The sequence below is a fragment of the Myotis davidii genome, unplaced genomic scaffold (genome assembly GCF_000327345.1).
Source record: "Myotis davidii unplaced genomic scaffold, ASM32734v1 scaffold916, whole genome shotgun sequence".
Lineage (NCBI taxonomy): Eukaryota > Metazoa > Chordata > Mammalia > Chiroptera > Vespertilionidae > Myotis > Myotis davidii.
The window spans coordinates 624,619-632,063 of record NW_006288013.1 but is presented as its reverse complement, the minus strand read 5'-3'; positions in this window follow the sequence as shown (position 1 = coordinate 632,063).

The window sequence follows — 7,445 nt, the reverse complement described above, 5'->3', positions numbered from 1 at the left end:
TTTCTGTTTATTTTATCTAATATTATAGTTGTTTCAAATACCTAGTGGACTGACAAAGAGAAAAAAAAAATAATGTTATGTGGCCTTAGGTTATTCTCTTAATTTCTCTGAGCCTAAGTTTCCTCATCCCCAGCGTAAAGATAATTGTACATTCTCCAGTGGGTTATATATTAATACCCTGCCTTGTTATAGAAATAATTCAGGAAATAAAGGCACTTTGGGGATGATAAAATGAGGCAAAATATGTAAACTGCCTATTCAAATATCTGAAATGAGATACATACTCATTTCCTATGAATCTGTCCTCTGCTTATTTTCTACCATTTCTACTGAGAAATAGAAAAATTATCTTAACTTTTCCCTGTCATCTCCCCTCGGTTCCTTGCCTCTTTCAGCTTCTTATTGAAATGAACACATTGATCCACCACTATATTCAGTTCGGGGTGCTAGTCTTAGGACATAAAGATAAAGAAGGGGAGACCCCTAACCTGAAGACACTAATCCTAATGGGCAGAAACAAAAATATGCAAACAGTTATGTTGTGAGATGTGTTATAATAGGGATATTACAAAGTACTACATAATCACAAGGAAGACTCCCTGGGGAGGTAACATCTAAACTGGCTTTTAAGATGAGCTGCCCTGACATCATTTCTTCTCCAGAGGTTGTCTTCTGTGATTGCTTCTTTTCAGTCTGAGGGCACACATATTTATATGTTACTGGAAGGACCAACCCAAACTTGCTTGGATTCTGGACACAAAGCCACTTCTTAAAAGATGACCAAATCCATCCAAGAGGTAAATGTTGGGGAATCTTTCCTCCATTTGGCAACATGTCCCTCTGGGGAAAGCAGATGACTTGGCCTTGTGATTGTCTCCCACCCGCCCAGCCTGCCTGGTCCTGTGGAGGAGCCCATACCCGCATGGCATTGCGGTAAAGCAGTTTACGCTCCTCCTCCTCATTTCTCTCTTTTGTCAGTGTGTTCTTTGCAATCAGAGAGGATGTTAGCTCTGAAGATACTGCAATCTGCAATATTTGAAAAAAGACCGGATCACTGTTATTTATTGGTATCGCTCTTCCCTCCCACGTAAATCCTTGTGATATAATCTGGATAATGAAAGTTCTGCTGATTGCATTTCCACTTATATTCAAAGGAGTTCTTGCCAGTCACTGGCCTCTCTGGGAAAAAAGGCTTATAATACTTTCTAACATCTTTATTGACATTCATGTTAAGTGGCTTTGAAATGTAGAGTCGATAAGTCTGTATATTAGCTTGGCTCTTTGTGTGCCTTTTGCAAAAGAAAGTCTTATCCAGGATTGTAGATGAGCACCATTTGAATAGAAATGATCTACATTGATATCTATGTCTTTATCTGCTTCAGTTTTATGTCTTTCCTCTGATAACAGCACCCCAGGCACTGGGGAAATGCTCCTTTTTGCTTGCTATAATTGCATGGTCCACATGGCAACAGTGAACCTCAGAACTCGGGCTCCTTGGTAAGAGTGTGAGCATGCTGTCTAGGATGGCCCAACCACAAACTTTCTCCAGGAATTTTCAAGCTGGAAATTCAGAAAAGTCTCTTTCTTCATGGTGGTCTGACTTGCTAGTTGTGAGCCCCAGGAACTGCCTGTCTCTCCAGTGACTGAGAAGTAAGGACAACATGCAAAGAAATGGAAGATGGAGAGAGAAACCTGGTGGGTTTCCAAACATTCTTTTCATATTAGAGGTTTCCCTCAATCCCTGCTCTTCTTCCATTACATGATGGGAGCCAATAAACTCCCCTTCTAAATACTCTAGTTTGAATGTCTGCAGCTTGTACCCAAAAGCATCCTGAAATAGTTCCTTCTATGATTTTTACCGTTTTTCAGGAGCAGTTGGTGGGGTGAAGTGGCATTGTTAAAAGTTTAAAGTGAAAGGTAAAAGACTACCCTAAAGTCCTAGGACAAATCAAAGCAGAGCCCTAAATAGGAAAGGGTTTAAGAAAGAGATGATGGGTATTGGTTGGCTAGGGCTGCCACAACTAAGTACCATAAACTGAGTGGCTTAAAACAATAGAAAGCTGTTTTCTTTCTGTTCTGGAAGCCAAAGAGCCAAAACTAAGTTGTCAGTAGGGCCACAAGACCTCTAAAAGATCAAGGGAGAAATTCTTCCTTGTCTCCCCAGCTTTTGTGGCTCCTGGTGTTCTTTGGCTTATGACAGCATGTTTCCATCTCTGCCTCAGTATTTACAAGAAGTCCTTCCCTCTGTACCTTCTGTGCTTTTATTTCTGGCTCTTATAAGGAGACTCTCATTGGATTTTGGGCCCTTCCTAAACCTCATCTTAATCTCCATCTTTTTTTTAAAATATATATTTTATTGATTTTTCACAGAGAGGAAGGGAGAGGGATAGAGAGTTAGAAACATTGATGAGAGAGAAACATCGATCAGCTGCCTCCTGCACACTCCCCACTGGGGATGTGCCTGCAACCAATGTACATGCCCTTGACCCGAATTGAACATGAGACCCTTGAGTCCTCAGGCTGAGGCTCTATCCACTGAGCCAAACCGGTCAGGGCTTAATCTCCATCTTAATTACATCTGCAAAGACCCTATTTCTAAGTAAGGTCCCATTCTATGATCTCAAGTGGACATGAAGTTTCTGGAGACAATATTCAAGGCACAATAAAGGCCAAAATGAACTGAGGTTGAAGTCTGGATCCTATAATCAGCTGTTAACTGTGTAACCCTGGATAAAATCATTAAAACACCATGAGCCTCAGTTTCTTCAACTATAACTGTATGTAATATTAACCATCTCTAAAAAAATTCTGCCAATATTAAGGAAAAAAATGTAGAAACTATATTGTTCCTAATGCCAGACATATTGCAAGTGCTTGAAATTTATAGTTCTACATCTTTACTTTGGTAATTATCACCGCTGGTTATATAAAAGGGAAGAATTAAATACATGTCTAAATACATTAAACAGAGGTAAAAAGCAATCTGCTGTGGCAGTTCCATTGAAGAGAATTAAGAAAAGCTTCTTAGAGGTGTCATGTTTAGCTGGATCTCAAACATTCATAGTTTTATTAAGCTACTAGAGGCCTGATGCACGAAATTCATGCAAGGGGCTTGGCCCTTGCAGCTGCAGCGCCTGGCTTCATTCAGAAGGTCATCAGGAAGGTCGTCCAGAATGCCATTCCGTTGTTTGGCCATCCAGTCTAATTAGCATATTATGCTTTTATTATTATAGATGAATGTGCAATTAAGTTTAGGAGAAGGTCTAGGATGATATTATCAAACTAAAGCCTTCTAGTAGTTCAATTCATCAAAAAGTGGACCACACACATTAGAAGAATTATCAGTTTGTCAATTTGAACTTTCATACATTTTAGTATAGGAGCAATTTCAAGATCACATTCTATAATGAGTGGCTGAAAATTACACTCTATTCTATACTGTAGAAAATGTGGATTTTTTATATGTTGAAGATGAGTTGGATGAGCAGGTTGACATTTTATAATGAATAATGAGAAACCAAAAATCTAACTAACAACATGTCATTTGGAAAGTCTGTTGAAATTTTCATGTTCCTTTCCTTTTTTAAGGAACATATATGGGACGTTCCTTAAAGATAGGGGTAAGGGCTGCTTATCACAGTGTCCTCAATGCATGGCATATAGTAGGTGTTCACAAAATATTGGTTGAATGTCAAATAAAATTGTATCTCATAGTGTATACCATATGAAAAAAAACAACCAATATGCAAACCTGACACATGTACTATCACACTTATTAATTTTTCCCATAACTATATTGAGAGTCAAGACGTCCACAAATTGGAAGTAAATTAGGATTAAATGCAGGCAATTGATCTTTCTGCTTTCACTAAACTTTGAACCCTTCCCTCCCTAGTTGATTATGTATACAGTAGTCAGACTGAACTTTAAAATTTTAGTAGGGCCCAGCTGAGTCAGTGTAGCTCAGTGGTTGAGCATCGACCTATGAACCAGGAGGTCACAGTTCAATCCCTGGTCAGGGTCAGGGCACATGCCCAGATTGCAGGCTGTATCCCCAGTATTGAGTATGCAGGAGGCAGCTGATCAATGATCCTTTCTCATCAAAGTAAATTAGGATTAAATGCAGGCAATTGATCTTTCTGCTTTCACTAAACTTTGAACCCTTCCCTCCCTAGTTGATTATGTATACAGTAGTCAGACTGAACTTTAAAATTTTAGTAGGGCCCAGCTGAGTCAGTGTAGCTCAGTGGTTGAGCATCGACCTATGAACCAGGAGGTCACAGTTCAATCCCTGGTCAGGGTCAGGGCACATGCCCAGATTGCAGGCTGTATCCCCAGTATTGAGTATGCAGGAGGCAGCTGATCAATGATCCTTTCTCATCATTGATGTATCTATTTCTCTCTCCCTCTCCCTTCATGAAATCAAAAAATATATTTAAAAACATTTTTAGTTGGACCATATCACTCCTCTGCTCACAAACCTCTAAAGACTTCTGTGGTAGACTAAAGACGACTGTATATTATTGCTGTTCCTCTTTTGAAAAGGTGTAGTCTAATAATTTTTCTTCAATTGAATGATTTCTAGTCTTAACTTACTTGACCTAGGGCATGAGATATAAATAATATGCTTGGACTTCTGAGCGTAACTTATTTTTCTGCACACTTATCACTACTGACACTTTATGTATGTATGTATTTATTTATTGTCTATTCCAAGGACTATATTATAAGCTTTATGAAGACATAGACTTTGTCTGACTGTTCATGACTCTGTCCCCAGGACCTGGAATAGTTTCTGCCACATAGTTGACACTCAATACATATCTGTTGAAAGAATGACTTGAATGGGACTTACAAAATTGAATTATTAACACGACACTGGTAACAAAATAGTATTCTAAAAATGTTCCCCTTTCCTGGCAGGACACAGGCTAATGAACTTAATTGCCATTTTGTCCGCTTGAATTTCTATGATTTAACTTAATCTCCCATCCTTGCCCTTCAAACCTATGTGCTCTTGATTTAATCAGCAGGATCAGAACTGTTCCACTTCTCTTTGACCTACAACCACTCACAGAAAAATGATTGACAGTTAATCATGTGTAGGGGATCTCTTCCTCTCATTTGTCTTTCTCTATAGTAGAGTTGAACTAGGTTATCCACTTCACTGAAATAAATTATTATATTAATGCATATTTGAAACTTATTCCTCATACTCATTGTGCATGTGTCTTTTTCCTCTCCATTTTAAATAAGGTGGCAGTTTTCATAACTTTGTAAGGAAATAAGATACAATCAAAGGGAAAAAAAGGAAATGAAAATTGACATTGATTGTATGTTGACTATACGTGAGACTCTGAACTTGATTTTTCACTTTACAAAATATCTAGCCCTTCTCTCTGGTCTCCCCAGAGTTGGATCAACTCTGAAGTTAAATCTCTGGCACTTGCATATCACACAGAATCACAGATAGAGGTCAACAGATGTCATTGTCAATATGAAACAGAAAATATTTTTAACTTTTCAATGTTTCTCATTGCAAATTTTAATGATATGCTTCTTTTTTCTTCAGGTAATCAGGTAGCCTGGATACTTTGTATTTCCAATAAACCCACCAACGCCCTGCAATGGAGACTACATGAGAGGAGGGGGCTTGCTTTGTTCATACTTTAACACGTGTGCCAAGAATTGTGGCACCTCCATAGTGGATATCAAAAAATGTTGCTGTTGAATGAACACAATTTATTGGAGGATCTGCATATCATTGCTGGTCTTATAAAAGCATTGACACTTCTACATAGCATCTCTTTTTATCATAAAAAGACCGCCCCCTCTGATATCTAACCCTGAGATAGCTAACACATTGATTAAACTCTACATGGCCTCACTTATCTAGACTAGATACAAAAACCTTTTATGTCCACTTCAAAGTATGTTCTTAATATTTACCAGTCCCATTGCTAAATATGGTTATTTCTCTTCTTCTGAAGCATTAAAACAAGGATTAATTCTCAGAGACCATGAAGAGATAATGAAGGGAAATAATTCTGAAAGCTCCTCAAAGAGAACTGCCTCGTTCCCTTGCTTTTCTTCTTCTAATCTCTTAATGTTCTGCCTTCTTATTATATATCCCAGTTTCTCATATAATCTTCTGGTTTGATCTTCTCTGATCTTTCATTTGGTGCCACTCTCCCACCACACACAGATATGCATGCACTCACTGCAAGTATTACTGGATTCTCAGCTCTCCATTCTCTCTTGCTGCTGGTGGGAGCTGTAGCTCCTATAAGAGACTGTGTCTCCATTAATTTATACTGGAATGTTTCTTTCCTTCTTTTTTATTTTTTTATTGATTTTTCACAGAGAGGAAGGGAGAGGGATAGTTAGAAACACCGATGAGAGAGGAACATTGATCAGCTGCCTCCTGCACACCTCCTACTGGGAATGTGCCCGCAACCAAGGTACATGCCCTTGGTCAGAATCAAACCCGGGACTTTTCAGTCCACAGGCCTATGCTCTATCCATTAAGCCAAACCGGTTAGGGCCTGGAATGTTTCTTGAGCAACTGCTATTTGTCAAGGCACTCCTATAGGTGCAGCAACAGGGGTAAACCACAGCCTTGGTGCCCTGGAAGTCCAGTTATCTGAGCCAGCCTAGGTTTTATGCTGCCTATTTACAACCTGGAATTCCTACTGGAGGGAGTAGCCAAAGAATGATAATCCTCAAAGGAACAAGATTTTTATGAAATGTCCATTTAAAATCAAGCAGTAGTAGGTTTGGAGCATATATTCAAAGCCTGCATTAGTTTGCTAGAACAAATACTGTTAATATATTAAAAAGTCATACACTATAAATAATTATAACTTTTATTTTATTTTATTTTCTATTTCTTTAAAATATATTTTATTGATTTTTTACAGAGAGGAAGGGAGAAGGATAGTCAGAAACATCAATGAGAGAGAAACATTGATCAGCTGCCTCCCGCACACCTCCCACTGGGGATGTGCCTGCAACCAAGGTACATGGCCTTGACCAGAATCGAACCTGGGACCCCTCAGCCCGCAGGCCTACTCTCTATCCACTGAGCCAAACCGGTCAGGGCAATAATTATAACTTTTAGATAATACAAAGCATATGGCAAACAATAGCAAAAGCTATAATATATTTGCTCAAGAAAGTCTCCATGCCGAAACCGGTTTGGCTCAGTGGATAGAGCGTTGGCCTGCGAACTGAAAGGTCCCAGGTTCGATTCTGGTCAAGGGCACGTACCTGGGTTGTGGGCACATCCCCAGTGGGGGATGTGCAGGAGGCAGCTGATCGATGTTTCTCTCCCATCGATGTTTCTAACTATCTCTCTCCCTTCCTCTCTGTGAAAAATCAATAAAATATATTTAAAAAAAAGAAAGTCTCCATCGTTAGAGGATGAACATTGTTAATTCATAGAG